Raw genomic sequence first — 13005 nt, forward strand, 5'->3', positions numbered from 1 at the left:
GATCAAGCCCAACGCTGGGTGTGGACAAGGACGTAAGGAGGTGAAGAGTGGGAAAAGAGGGGGGATAGACACAGCCAAATGAGAGGGAGCGAGCACCCATCATATAGGACCTGGATGGGTGAATCATGGTCCATTCATGCAATGGACAAGCAGCTGCTGAAAGGAACACAGCAGTTCTATGGGCCATGGAACAGAGTCCAAGTACCATGTCGCAGGGAGAAAAAGCAAAGGTGCAGAACAGTGTATAGTGTATTCCCACTGGGTAAGAAAATGGAGAAAATACAAGTGTATGTGACTGTCTCTATTGATAGTCTGTAAGAACTGTGATAACATCGACTGCAGGGAACAGGGAGACTGTACATTGTACGCCCTCTCTAGGGGGCGCTATCACCCCTTTGGGAACAACTGGCTACTGGAGATCTCCTGACCCATTTCTTAGCATCTATCTGGTATGTCCTCCCTTCATGCATGTGTCTTTTTCCCCTTCAACCTCTAAAAAATTTGAATATTTTATTTTCCCATTTGTTCTATGCTTCAATAGACACACACAGAAAAATAGTTTCAGAATTATACCACCACCATCTCTACCAACCACAAACCTATTATATTAAATTCAATATGTCTTTGCCATCCTTTTTGTCATTAGAAAATGTCCTGTAAAGATAAAGAGCCAGAATGCTCTGTCCAAAATGACTTGAATTAATGATTTTCTCTGTGTGGTTATTTCATACCTACCGCTCATATAATGCACGGTAAGGCTTGTTTCTCTTTGTGTCAAATTTAGAGTTTGCTTTTGAAAATACTTTGGATTTAATGTTGGTTTTGGATATATAAAATACTCCAAGTTAAATCAAATATAAAAGTAAAGCAATTGTATTCCAATAAAGACCTGAAGGGAAAAAATAGGTAGATTCATAGATGTCTTTCTGCTATCTCCATCCTCTTTACCACTTCCCCTCTCCATTTTTATTAGCTTCTAGTTTATTGCTTCTGTATTTCTTTTTGCAAAACTAAACATACCTATATATGTATATTTCTCCTTTTCTTACACAAAATAGAAAATACGTTTTTTGTATTTTGCTTGTTTTACTTAATACTATACATGCTGGAAATTGCTCCACGTGAACTCATAGGGATTTTCTTCATTCCTTTCTATGGCTGCACAGAATTTCCTTAAATGGATAACCATAGTTTCTATTCAAGTAATCTATGAAGATCATTTGTGTTGTTTCCAGTATTTTGCAATTGCAAATAATCCTAGCTTTTCCATTGTTGTTTTGTATGTGCAGGTAGATTCCTAGGTGTGAGATTACTGGGTCAAAGTATAAATCCATATATAGTTATGGCTTCCATAGGGTAGTACCAACTGATGGGTTTTCCCCAAAGTAGGTCATCAAGGAATTCATCACTTCCTTGGCAGCCATTACAGAGGACCTCTGGTGGGTCCTATGGGACTCAGCTGGCACTGGGCAAATCCTAACATTAACTCACTCATATCCTCCCTAACACTAACTCACCTATATCCTCCAGTCACAGACTTCCTTACGTGAACGCCCCACCGGAGGATACAGGAAAGTGAGAGAGACTCATTGCTGAGTCCCTCCCATAACTCAATGGTCCTTTCAGAGTCATTTCAATGGTCCTATCAGTATACAGATCTTACCCATACTCATTCTTCTTCCACAAAAGCCAGCTGTTCCCCCAGCTTTCATAATTCATAAAAATTTTGGACAAAAATAAAGCTTCAGTCTATGCTGTCTTTACATCTGACTTTCTTGGGAAACCTCAGATGATCTTTTCCAATTGAGTTGAATCTCATAACCCAGAAAAACTCCCAGTCCTGAGCACACTCTGTACACGAGAGCAAGAAAAATGACCCTTTTGTGTCTGCCTGGAGATGGCCCCAAGTTGGGACTGGGGCCAGCTATGTCTTTGCCCAGGGCCAAAGCCCCAGATGGAAGCTCCCTTGGCCCCACCCAACTGGGGGAAGTTCCTCCCAGGTTCTGGGAAGCTGGGGCCCTTTGGGCATGGAAAGACTGGATCACATCACAGTACACAGACAGATATAACACATGCGTGGGAAAGAGTTCTGAAGAGCCCACTGTAGGAATGTGAGCAGTGGTTACCTCTGGGCAGTGTGTCCCAGATTTTAATTCTCTTATTTATTGTTATTTTCTGTTGTTGTTTGGAAATGGTCATGGTTCATGGTGTCATTTGAGAACAGGTTATTAGCTGAAAGGTCATTGACTTCTCTTGGTCCACATGTGCCTGGAGATAGAAAAAAATAGATCCATTCAAAAGCAGCAAGTTTCCACCAAGCATAAATTCAAGTTCAATTGCTCGTTAGTAGTGCCACCCCCTCCCCGCAGCAGGATGTATCTTTCTGTCCCCTGTCATCTCTGTCACCATCAGCAACAAAACTTCTTTGTGCATCTACCCCATGCCTGGAACGATGCTAGAGGTGACCATGAGGCATTACTGTCCCTAAGATCGTGGCAGTTGAGTATCAGAGGCAGAGGTACACAAATCACGCTGAGTGTAAAGAGAGAAATGCCCTAGCAAGGGAAGTGTTAGTTTTGTCTGAGGTGGGGTCAAGGTGAGCGAGACCCAGGGACGGGGAGTGAGGCCCAGCCGAGTTTGAAAGAGCAAGAGGTGAAAAAGAGGACTCTGGTGGGTTTTTCAGACAGCGTGTAAATTTGAGGATATGAGATGCAGAGGATGTAGGGGAGGAGGGGTCCTGGGTTACGTGAGACTCAGATCTCCAGGGCCTTGCCTGAGAGCATGGGCATATGGCTCCTTCCTGTGAAGGGTGAGGAGGAAGTCAAGATTTAAAGACTTAAAATAGGGGAAAGTCATGATCAGATTTGCATTTTGGAAAAAAAAAACTATTTTGGCCGCAGCATAGAAAATGGATTGTGGGGGAGGGGTTGGAACTAGAGGCAGGGAGCCTGTTAACAGAGTAATCTAGGGAGGGATGGCAAGGGCCTGACCTGAGGAGGTGCCCTCAGGGTTGGAGAGGAGTGATTGTCAGCATCTGTGGGGACTGGCGACCCCCAGGATGGAAAAGCAGAGCAGGGGACAGGCCAGTTGCTAATGCTACGTTGCAAGCTCTGTGAGGACCAGAGCTTGTGTTTTTGGAGCCTAACACAGTGCCTAGTGTGTAGAGAAGCTCAGTTCATATTCGCCTGCCTCCCCCGACTCTTATTTTCTCATATCCACAGCAGTCACCTCCCGCATCTCTCTGCTCTCTTTCCAGATTTGCAAACTTCTTTCTTAGTGCCTGTTCTTTTTCTTTTTTTTCTCTTCCACCTTCACTTTTTAGGTTAGGGCTGGGTTTTTTCCTTTCCTTTTCTTTTTTAACTCCAGTGAGAGTTATTGTTCTCTTTCCCACATATATTAGCTTGCATCTGGCTTTTCAAGTTGTGTGTGTGTGTGTGTATCCTTTATTTCCATTAATATCACAGAAAGCCAGCACCAAGTATGTACACAGAAGCATCCTTTTAGAAGCAGAAAGGGGAAGACTACACACATTTATGTTTTAATATCATTTATTTAATTATTACGTGTTGAATAAATAAGCAAATGTTTCCAGCAGATGTTGGGAATTTTTGATCTCTTGCACTTGGTGGTATTTAACAGAATTGAAAGTACTTTCACAAAGATTATTTTATTATTTTATGTAATCATACAAAAGACCCTATGTGATGCTATTAGCAGCCTTGTTTTACAAATGAGAAAACTGAGGTGTACGTGCCAGCCACTTGTTCTATGCATGTCTTAAGTCATTCAATCTTCATAACATTCCTGTAAAGCAGGTACAGTTATTGTCCCCATTTTACAGATGTGTAATCTGAGGTACCAAGAAGTGCCAAGTCACACAGCAAGATATCAAACCCAGGCCTATGTTTTTAACTGTGACCTCTATGAACTGCCTTTCTTTCTCCCTGATTTTAGCCCAAAAGATGTTCTGTCTCTTCATGTGACTCTGTATCTGTGCAGCCTCATCCAGTGTGTGTGGACCTGCTGAGTCTAACTCTGGAGGCACCTTTTGCTGTTGAAGGGAAGGGGTGTTTGGAGGGAGGTCAGGTGACCCGGGGAGAGGAGCCTGGCTATCCACACAGGTGCACTCAACATGGCCCTAAGTGAGCAATTCCCTGTCTGGGGCCTGATCCCCTCCCCATCACTCAAAACCCGGAAGGGTCAGCCTGTGTGAGGGCTGCTCCTCCCAGGGAGGCTCCTGCTATTAACCCAGATCAGGAACAAGGCGTAATCCCAAACACCAAGGTGTCTGCTCACAGGGGAGCCCATGGGGTCCTGCGGGCCTCCTTCCATTTGCTGAGCAGCCCTTTCTGTCCCGGAGTGGGTCACGCTGTGACAGGGGCTGCTTGGTCATCAGCCTGAGCACTGGTGGGGGTCCAAGGTCTCAAACTTCTTTGCTGACAAGCCTAAAACAAGTTATTGCATTTTTCTTGTGCCTCAGTTTCTTCATCCATCATAGGATGATACTAGCATTCTCTCTGGGGTTGTTGGGAGAGTGAGTTAAACATAACCCGTAATAGCCTGCATAACCCACAATAATAATGACAGGGAGGGCTGAGAACCAAGGCTGGCATCTCGTAAGCACTCAGTAAATATTAGCTTTTGATGTTAGCATAACTTTATACCTAGAACATCCTAACCTAAATTCATTGGAAATTGTGTTTTCTCATTCTCTGTCTACTTCCAGACACTGTGATCTCCTCCAGGGCAGGGACCAGGTTTTCCCACTGTTGTATTGATCCTCATGGCCTGGTCCATAATAGGCCCTCAATACATACTTGTTTCAGTGCACAAATGAGTGAATGAATGAACTCCCAGCATATAGATCTATGAGCACCTCAAAATGATTTGCAAAGGCTGGGCATTTAGCAAATTCCCAACGGGGCACGTGACCCAGAGCTGGCTGAGAGGTGGCCACAGGCTGGAGACAGGGTGGAGTAAGCCCCACCCTGCGTGGCTCTTGCCCAGAGGGGCTCCAGTGCTATGGCCAGCCAGTGCGCGGTGAAGGGCAATGTTCTGAGCTCACCCCCAGGGCCTCAGAAGGCCTTTTGTAGGGACTGACATTTCGTGTCCAAATGTGAAATTCCTTGGCCCCAGCACAAGGTTGAGTTTGTTGGCTGTAATCAAGTATTTGCTGGAGCTTGTTTGCTGTCTGAGCTCACACACCCTCTGACTAGCTTGTTTTGAGAGCTGCAGTTTCAAGAAACAGCAACACGATTTAGGAAACAAATCAAAGGACACGAGTTGGAGCAGTGATGGAGGCAGGATGCGAATCCACACCCCTCCCAGGAAGTGAGGGCCGGTCTCAGGGCAGAGTTTAGAGAAAGAGGGAGACGGAAAAAAATGATAAAGCCTTAAAGGAAATCTGGAAAGGACCAAAGCCTCCCTCAGTATTCGTTCACTTAGAACGAGTGCTTGATTTTTCTGCGTGCCAGGATCTGTCCGTATGCAGGCATTATGTCTATATACTTTCTCTGCTCTTTTTCAATTAATATTACATTGTGACATTCTCCCATATTGTTACACCTTGATATTTATATTTGTAATTTTATTCAATTGTACTCCTTGCATGAAACAGCATTTAAAAATACGTGGATACAGCAGGTTCCCACTAGCTATCTATTTTACACATGGTAGTAAATTTATGTCAATTCTAGCCTCCCAATTCACAGGGAGCTCAGCTTGGTGCTCTGTGAGGACTTAGATGGGTGGGATGGGGAGGGTGGGAGGGAGGTCCAAGAGGGAGGAGATGTATGTATACACACAGCTGATTCACTTCATTGCACATCGGAAACTAACACAACATTGTAAAGCAATTATACTCCAAATAAAAAATACATGGATATAGTTATTTTCTTTTGATGTAGAATACATTTCTATGAAGATTAATTGATTGAAGTGCTTAATGTTACCATAGGATTTTCTTTTTAAAAATTAATTATTCATTAATTTATTGGCTGCATTGGGTCTTCGTTGCTGCACACAGGGTTTTTCCAGTTGCAGCGAGTGGGGACTACTCTTCACTGTTGTGTATGGGCTCCTTATTTTGGTGGCTTCTCTTGTTGCAGAGCACGGGCTCTAGGCACACTGGCTTCAGTAGTTGTGGCACACAGGCTCCATAGTTGTGGCTCACAGGCTCTAGAGAACTGACTCAATAGTTGTGGTGCACTGGCTTAGTTGCTCCACGGCATGTGGGATCTTCCTGGAGCAGGGCTCGAACCTACCTCCCCTTCATTGGCAGGCGGCTTCTTAACCACTGCGCCAGCTAGGAAGCCCCCCATATGATTTTCCAAAGTGTGAAACTACTTACTGTATGATGACACTTTGTATGTATATATGTAAGTATGTATGAAAGTACAGATTTTACAGTCTCATCAGATGTATATATATCGATTCACTGTTTTATAATTTATCCCATATTTAATAACTGTTTAACTGTATACACACATGTATAAATTACTGATGAGACTGATAATTTTTCATGTGCTCATTTAATTGTTTTCTTTCTTCTTGAGGATATTTCTTTGCAAGCTTTGCATATTTAGCTTTTGGGCTCTGATAATCATACCCACTCACTTGCCTATTAGATCACATGCAATGCCAACTCTGTCCTCATCTTTTTTCCTTCTTATCCTCAATTTGCTTTGTTGCTGAAAAACAGAAACAATTTTTTTAAGTTCAATATTTTGATTTTTTTTTTTTCTTTAATTTCTTCTCTTGCTCCAACCTTAGAAGTTTATCAGGACACAAAATAAGAAGTGAAGAAACCCCCCCAAAAATAATAAATAAATAAATAAAATTAAAAAAAAAAAAGAAGTGAAGAAAATGACAAACTTTTTGGAAGGTAAAATAAATAATACCCTCTCATCTTTACTCAGACCTTAGCACTTTCTATCCTCATGGCAAGCCAGGGGTTTAAGACAGTGTGTTTTCTCCTCATTTTACAGCCGAAGACCGTGCAGGAGCAGACTTGTTATGGGAGGAGCCTACTTCCTTCTCTGCCCCCCTACCTCCTGCCAGCTTGGGAGGGCCTTTGGACAGTTTTAGGCCTGTTACCTGGCTGTGTAGCCACTGGTGACTGAATTGCATGTAGCAGATCATGCCGGGGCGGCGGTGTGGCAGGCAGAGCCTGGCTTGTAGACCCACCATGTTGCCCAAGAGGGCTGCTCCTGTCCTGTGCACGAGGCCTGCTCTCTTGTGAAGGTGAAATGAACTATGGCAAGTCCAGGGCTTGGCCTGGTGCTCAGCATAAAATAAGCAAATACAGAAGGGAAACGATGCCGACGAAAATGAAACTCGGTGGTACATCATCCTTTCCCAGGCAGTATCTGTTCTCTGTCACTGAGCACGTGCTGTGGGCCAGCCCCTGGGCCAAGTATCCTACACACATTGCCTCACTGAATCTTCTCAACAGCACTAGCAGGTGGGCGCAATCATTCTTCCCATTTCACAGATGATGAAAGTAAGGCTTACAAAAGTGGAAGAACAGGGATTCCACTGCAGGTCTGTAACAGGCAGGATGAGGCAGGATTTTTATCCGTGTCATACAAATGGGGACACGGGGCGGCAGAGAGCTTGGTGACCTGCTCAAAGCCATGCAGCAAGTATGTGCAGCACCTGGTTCTGGGAGCCAAGGGTCCTGACACCAGGGCTGGTGCTTGTTCCACTACTGACATAGAGATGACCTCTGTTGGCAAAGTGCATTCCGTGTGCCTGGTGTCCTTCTGGGGTCTTCTTGGTCCTTATCAACCTAGGAGGAAGTCCTGGAGAGAGGCTGGATGGGACCCAGGGTGGCCTGAGCCTGAAGCTTTGGCTCTGGCCACCCAGGCCCGCTGGTCATAGGTTTGCTTGTGGAATCACAGGTGTGTGCCAGCACAGGGCTGAGAAACATCAGGGCATCTTTGTCCCGGCTCCACTGACCACCAGCTTGTTCTTCTCAAAAGCGGCCAACATTCTTGGCCAGCTGAGTAGGGAAGCCTGAGAAGTTAGGTTAGGTTATGTTATGTTCTGTTATTTGGTTTTGTTTTGTTTTGTTTTGTTTTATTTTCCAAATTTACAGATTTTCTGAGGAGAGTCTGATTAAGAAAAACACCCAACTGGGAAACGTGTACACTCTTTTACAAAGCTGCCTCACTCTGGCAAGCTGGGGCTCATTACTGGGAGCTGGTTGTGAGGAAAGGCCAATGGTAATGGCCACCATTGATGGAAAGCTTCCTTTGTTGAAGAAACTAGGTTAAGTATCATCTCATGTAATGCTCCAATGGCTCAAGAATATGGTTGATATGGTTTCGTCAATCCTGCTTTATAAGTTATTCAGAGAAGATCGGTGACTTACCCAAGGCCACATAGCTAGGAAAGGATGCAGCTGGGATTCAAACCCAAGTATAATCCAACTCCCTAATCCACACCCTTTAACTGCTCTTCCCCCCTTGCCCCCCCGCACTCCAGGGCCTTGCTTCCTGATGGAGGGGACAGAGGGTAGGTAAGGCCCAGAGCCCATTCCTGATAAATTTCGCATGCCTGGGTACTGGTCAGGGTCTGCTTGAGTTTTGGTTATGCCTGTCTGTTTCTCTCCTCTCTACTAGGAGCTCCTGGAGGGCTGGGTCCGTGTCTGGCTAGACTTTGTGTCCCAGCACCGTTGAGGGGTCTGCATGTGTTTGATGGAACTGGAGAATGAATGGGAAAGAAGGTGGGAGAGGATGAATGGGTGGCCAGGTGTCTTGACTGATTGGGAGTGGGATGCTTTTGGAAACGGTGCAACTTTAATGTAAACTTTAGGTATAAAAGAAAGAGGGCACGGGCTCATTTCCTTGACTTGTTTTAGAGCTTGTACTTGACCCCCAGGTGGTGAAGCTGGCTGGCTCTGGGTGACTCTTGGCTCTGCCCCTTCCAGCTCCAAGACTTCCAGCAGGTGACGTGACCTCCCAACTCTCAATGTCCCCATCTGAAATACAGGCCGATATTAATTTGTACTTCTTAAGGGAGGTCTGTGAACATTAAATGAGCATATTTACACAAAAAGTGTAAATCACAGTTACTATGATTTCTTCCCGGGAGAGTCAATTTCACTCAAAGAGTTGGCTTTTAAAAATTAGGTAATTTGGGCTTCCTAGGTGGCGCAGTGGTTAAGAATCCGCCTGCCAATGCAGAGGTCACGGGTTCGATCCCAGCTCCAGGAAGATCCCACATGCCGCGGAGCAACTAAGCCCGTGTGCCAAAAAAAAAAAAAAAAAAAAAAAAAAAAAAAATTAGGTAATTTGGGTGATAGGTACCTGGAGGTTCATTATGTCATTCTCTCTACCTGTGTCAATGCTTGAAATTTTCCACAATAAGACATTTTAAAAACAAGTAATAGAAATTTGAGATGTTAGTTTTGTTTAGAGAACAAATGCAGATATATCATTGAATAGAATGCAAAACATGCACATGATTTTTAAATAAAACACAAAAATAAATGAATGGCTTAAAGCAGCCCCTTAGAATTATGATCTCAGCCAAGGTTACTCACGATCTCACCAGGCCTTCCATTTTCTCATCCTAAAACTGTTGAAAATAGTGACGCCTCCCTCCAAGTGCTTTATGATTCAAGCGAGATGTGAGGGTGCTTTGTAAACTGTAATTCTGCCTTCTAAAGTCGATGATTTGTTCATTCAACATGTCTCTTGAGGACCTGCTGGGTTCCAGGTGCCAGGCGAGGTGTGGGGACACAGCCCTGCACACTTTCCATGGGATGCAGGAGAGACCCCGGCACTCTACTGAGCTCAGCCTGCCCACGTGCAAATTCTGACTCTGCTGCTTACTCCCTGAGTAACCACGGCGGGCCTCAGTTTCCTTGTCTGTAAAATGGGGACAATAATAGTATAGTTCCTTCTTCTGCATTGCGGTGAAATTTGAATGAGGCAATGGAAGTCAAGTGCCTAGCAGTGTCTAGCACACAGAAAGTGCTTAATAAATGTTCACTATTACCACTGCTTACATGGAGATTATAGCCTAGCGGGGGAGGCTCACAGTAAACAAATAAGCAAAATGACTTTAAAGTATGCACGTGCCGTGGAGAAGTGGGGGGGCGTGATAAGACACGGAACAGCAGGTGGGGAGGCCAGGGAGGGCTTCTCCGAGGAGCTGACCTTTAAGGTGAGCCAGTTGGATGGTATAGAGCAGGGGCAGAGGTGGGGGCAGAGGTCAGCAGAGGGTGAGGCAGGAAGAGCTGGGCCTGCTAAAGGACCAGAGAAGTCCAGGCAGGTTGTGAACTGATCAGTCCCAGGAGGCATCCTAAATGTTTTGGGTCTGCATATTTTTTTACTTCCATTTTCTGGCACATGAAACGGGTGTGTTATTTTGACTAAGCACATTATGCTGGTTTTCCAGCAGTTGGAAGTGGAGTGTCTTGAGAAAGGGGCTCCTTGTTCTAACTGTCGCAAATGTGTCATATGGGGTTAGAGGCCCAGGAGTGGGAGACTGGGACAGGGTATGACCAGGGTGAGGCTGGCAGAGTGGACGAGGCCACATCTGCAGGGCCTCATAGGCCTGGGAAACAGGTTCAGGTTTGATCCTAATTCCAGTGGGAGGTCTTTGGAGGGGTTATGGCTGGAGGAAAGGTGGATCTCTACAAGTTACGCAGCCATCCCTCAGGCGGCTTCAGGAAGCTGGACTGAAGGGGGCACAAGAGTAGCGGCTGGAGGGCTGCGGGGACCAAAGCTGATGAGAGATGAAAGAGGTGGTCTGTGGCAGCGTGACGACGCAGAGCAGTGATGCTCATCACTCATTTGTTAATGAGGAAAAAGGCCAAGGGAAGTAAAAACCAAAGGCAGACAGGGAGAAGAAGACAGGACTTAAGATAGTTTATAGCATCAGCCTCCAACCTTCTTGGCAACAGGGACCGGTTTCTTGGAAGACAATTTTTCCACAAACAGGGGTGGGGTGTGTTCAGGCAGTAATGCGAGCGATTGGGGAGCGAAGGGAGCAGCAGATGAAGTTTCCGCTCCCTTGCCCGCCGCTCACCTCCTGCTGTGCAGCCCAGTTCCTAACCGCCCCGGGGGCTGGGGACCCCTGGTGTATAGCCACAGGCTATTTCTTTTTCCTGAACCCCCATTGTCCTCGAAGACCCCACAGTCTTGCATCTCCTCACTTAGGTCAAAATGCCTGTGCTTTATTCCCACATGGCCTGGAGCTTTGTCCAGACTGGAAATCCATCTCAAGCCTGTGGATCTGGAATTTTCTAATAAAGGGAGCGAGGCTGAGCAAACCCCTGAGGCTGGGACTGGAGGGAGGTGCAGGTGGAAGGGCCAGCCTTGGTACAGTGGCTCGGCTGGTGTCAGCCCCAGCTGCTGCCTGGGGGGTGCTGGCTCTGGGCCGGGCACTGTTTGAGCCTCCACCTGTACTGCCTCCAACGACCTTCCTACCCTGTGAGGGGGTACCATCACTGTCCACATTTTATAGTGAGAGGCGGAGGCTCTGAGAAGGTCTATAACTTGCCCCGGGTCACCCAGGCCTGTCTGATGCCAGAGCCCTCACCTGCACAGGCCATCACAAGCCCTTTCCTGACGAAGCCTCCTCCACCCAGCCCACCTGCAGAAGAGCTGCCACTTTGTTTGGTTGCTAAGCAGCAGAGGCTTTGCCGTTTGGCCCTTAATCTGACATCTAAGGGTCCTCGGCTGGGCTTCAGGGTGTTGAGACCCTGGAGCTGTATGGGGCAGGGGTTGGCGGGGGGGAGGGGGGTGGTTTGGAGGGGTAGGTGAGTACAAATCTGTGCATGGTTCTTGGGAGAAAAGTCACAACTCTCAGTTTCCCAAAAGGGTTTGTGACACCCTTTCCCTCAAATAAAGATATAGACTTGCTGGCCAAGAGTATAAATTTTGGCTCTTTTGTTCCCTCCAGGCTTAGAACAGTGCCTGGTGCATAGTAAAATCTCAATAAATATCTGTGGAAGGAGTAAATGAAGGTCTATGGCTTTCAGAACTGAGGGACATCTTTTCATGGGCTCTTAGGAAAGATTTAAAAGCCCCCTAATATAACATCCCCACTTTACAGGTGAGAAAACTGAGGCTCAGAAATAAGATCCCACTTGGCTGAGCTCAGGAACTTGATGGATCTCCTTTCCTTTCAGCCCAGGGCTGCCCATGCCTCTTTTCCAGGCAAATACCGTGACAATGAGTCTGCCACCAGCAAGTAAATGCACAACTGTGCAGACAGAGAGGGCACACTCGATAGACAGTCTTGGAGTGTGGGTGACCAGGCAGCACCATGATTAAGGGAGATTTGAGTTTTTAAGAGCTCTTCCTGGCATTTGGGGCTGCAGGTGGCTGGATCCACTCAGATTTATCTTTGCCCTGTGCAGAGTGCTCTTTGCCCGTTACAGAATTCTAGAAAGTTAGAGAGGAGGGATCCTCGGGGTCGAGGTACCAAGATATGGATATCATCATCCACACTGACAGACATTGTTAATCATTACCGTGCTCATTTCCACAGAGCTTGAAAGGGCCTTAGTGCCTCTACCAGGGTCCCAGTCAGTCATCACCAATCAATCACAGAAAGAGCCATCTCTTGCTGGGCCTTTTGTAGAGGAAACTCGCGCCGGGTGGGGTGGTGGGGGTGCGGTGGGGGTTAAGCTGAGCTGGGAGTTAGGGGGCTGGAGTCTGGCCCCAGCTCTGTCACTAATTGTGTGACTTTGAACAAGAAATTTAGCATCTCAGGGCCCCAGTTTCCTCTCCATTATTGATTTATTTGACCATTCATTCATTTCTTCAACGAATATTTATCGTGCACCTACTGTGATCCAGGCCCTGGACTGTGAGCTAGAGAAGATGAAAGAAGTAGTTTTTCTCCATAACACAAAACCTTTTGGCTCTAATAGTCTATATTTCATTGCAGCACTTGTGAAAGCTCCCCTGGCCATGCCATCATTTCAATTTTCCTTCTCTGAGCCTTGCTTCATTTTGCAATGTCCCCCTTGAGATGTGACTTCCA

The sequence above is a fragment of the Hippopotamus amphibius genome, chromosome 5 (assembly GCF_030028045.1).
Source record: "Hippopotamus amphibius kiboko isolate mHipAmp2 chromosome 5, mHipAmp2.hap2, whole genome shotgun sequence".
NCBI lineage: Eukaryota > Metazoa > Chordata > Mammalia > Artiodactyla > Hippopotamidae > Hippopotamus > Hippopotamus amphibius.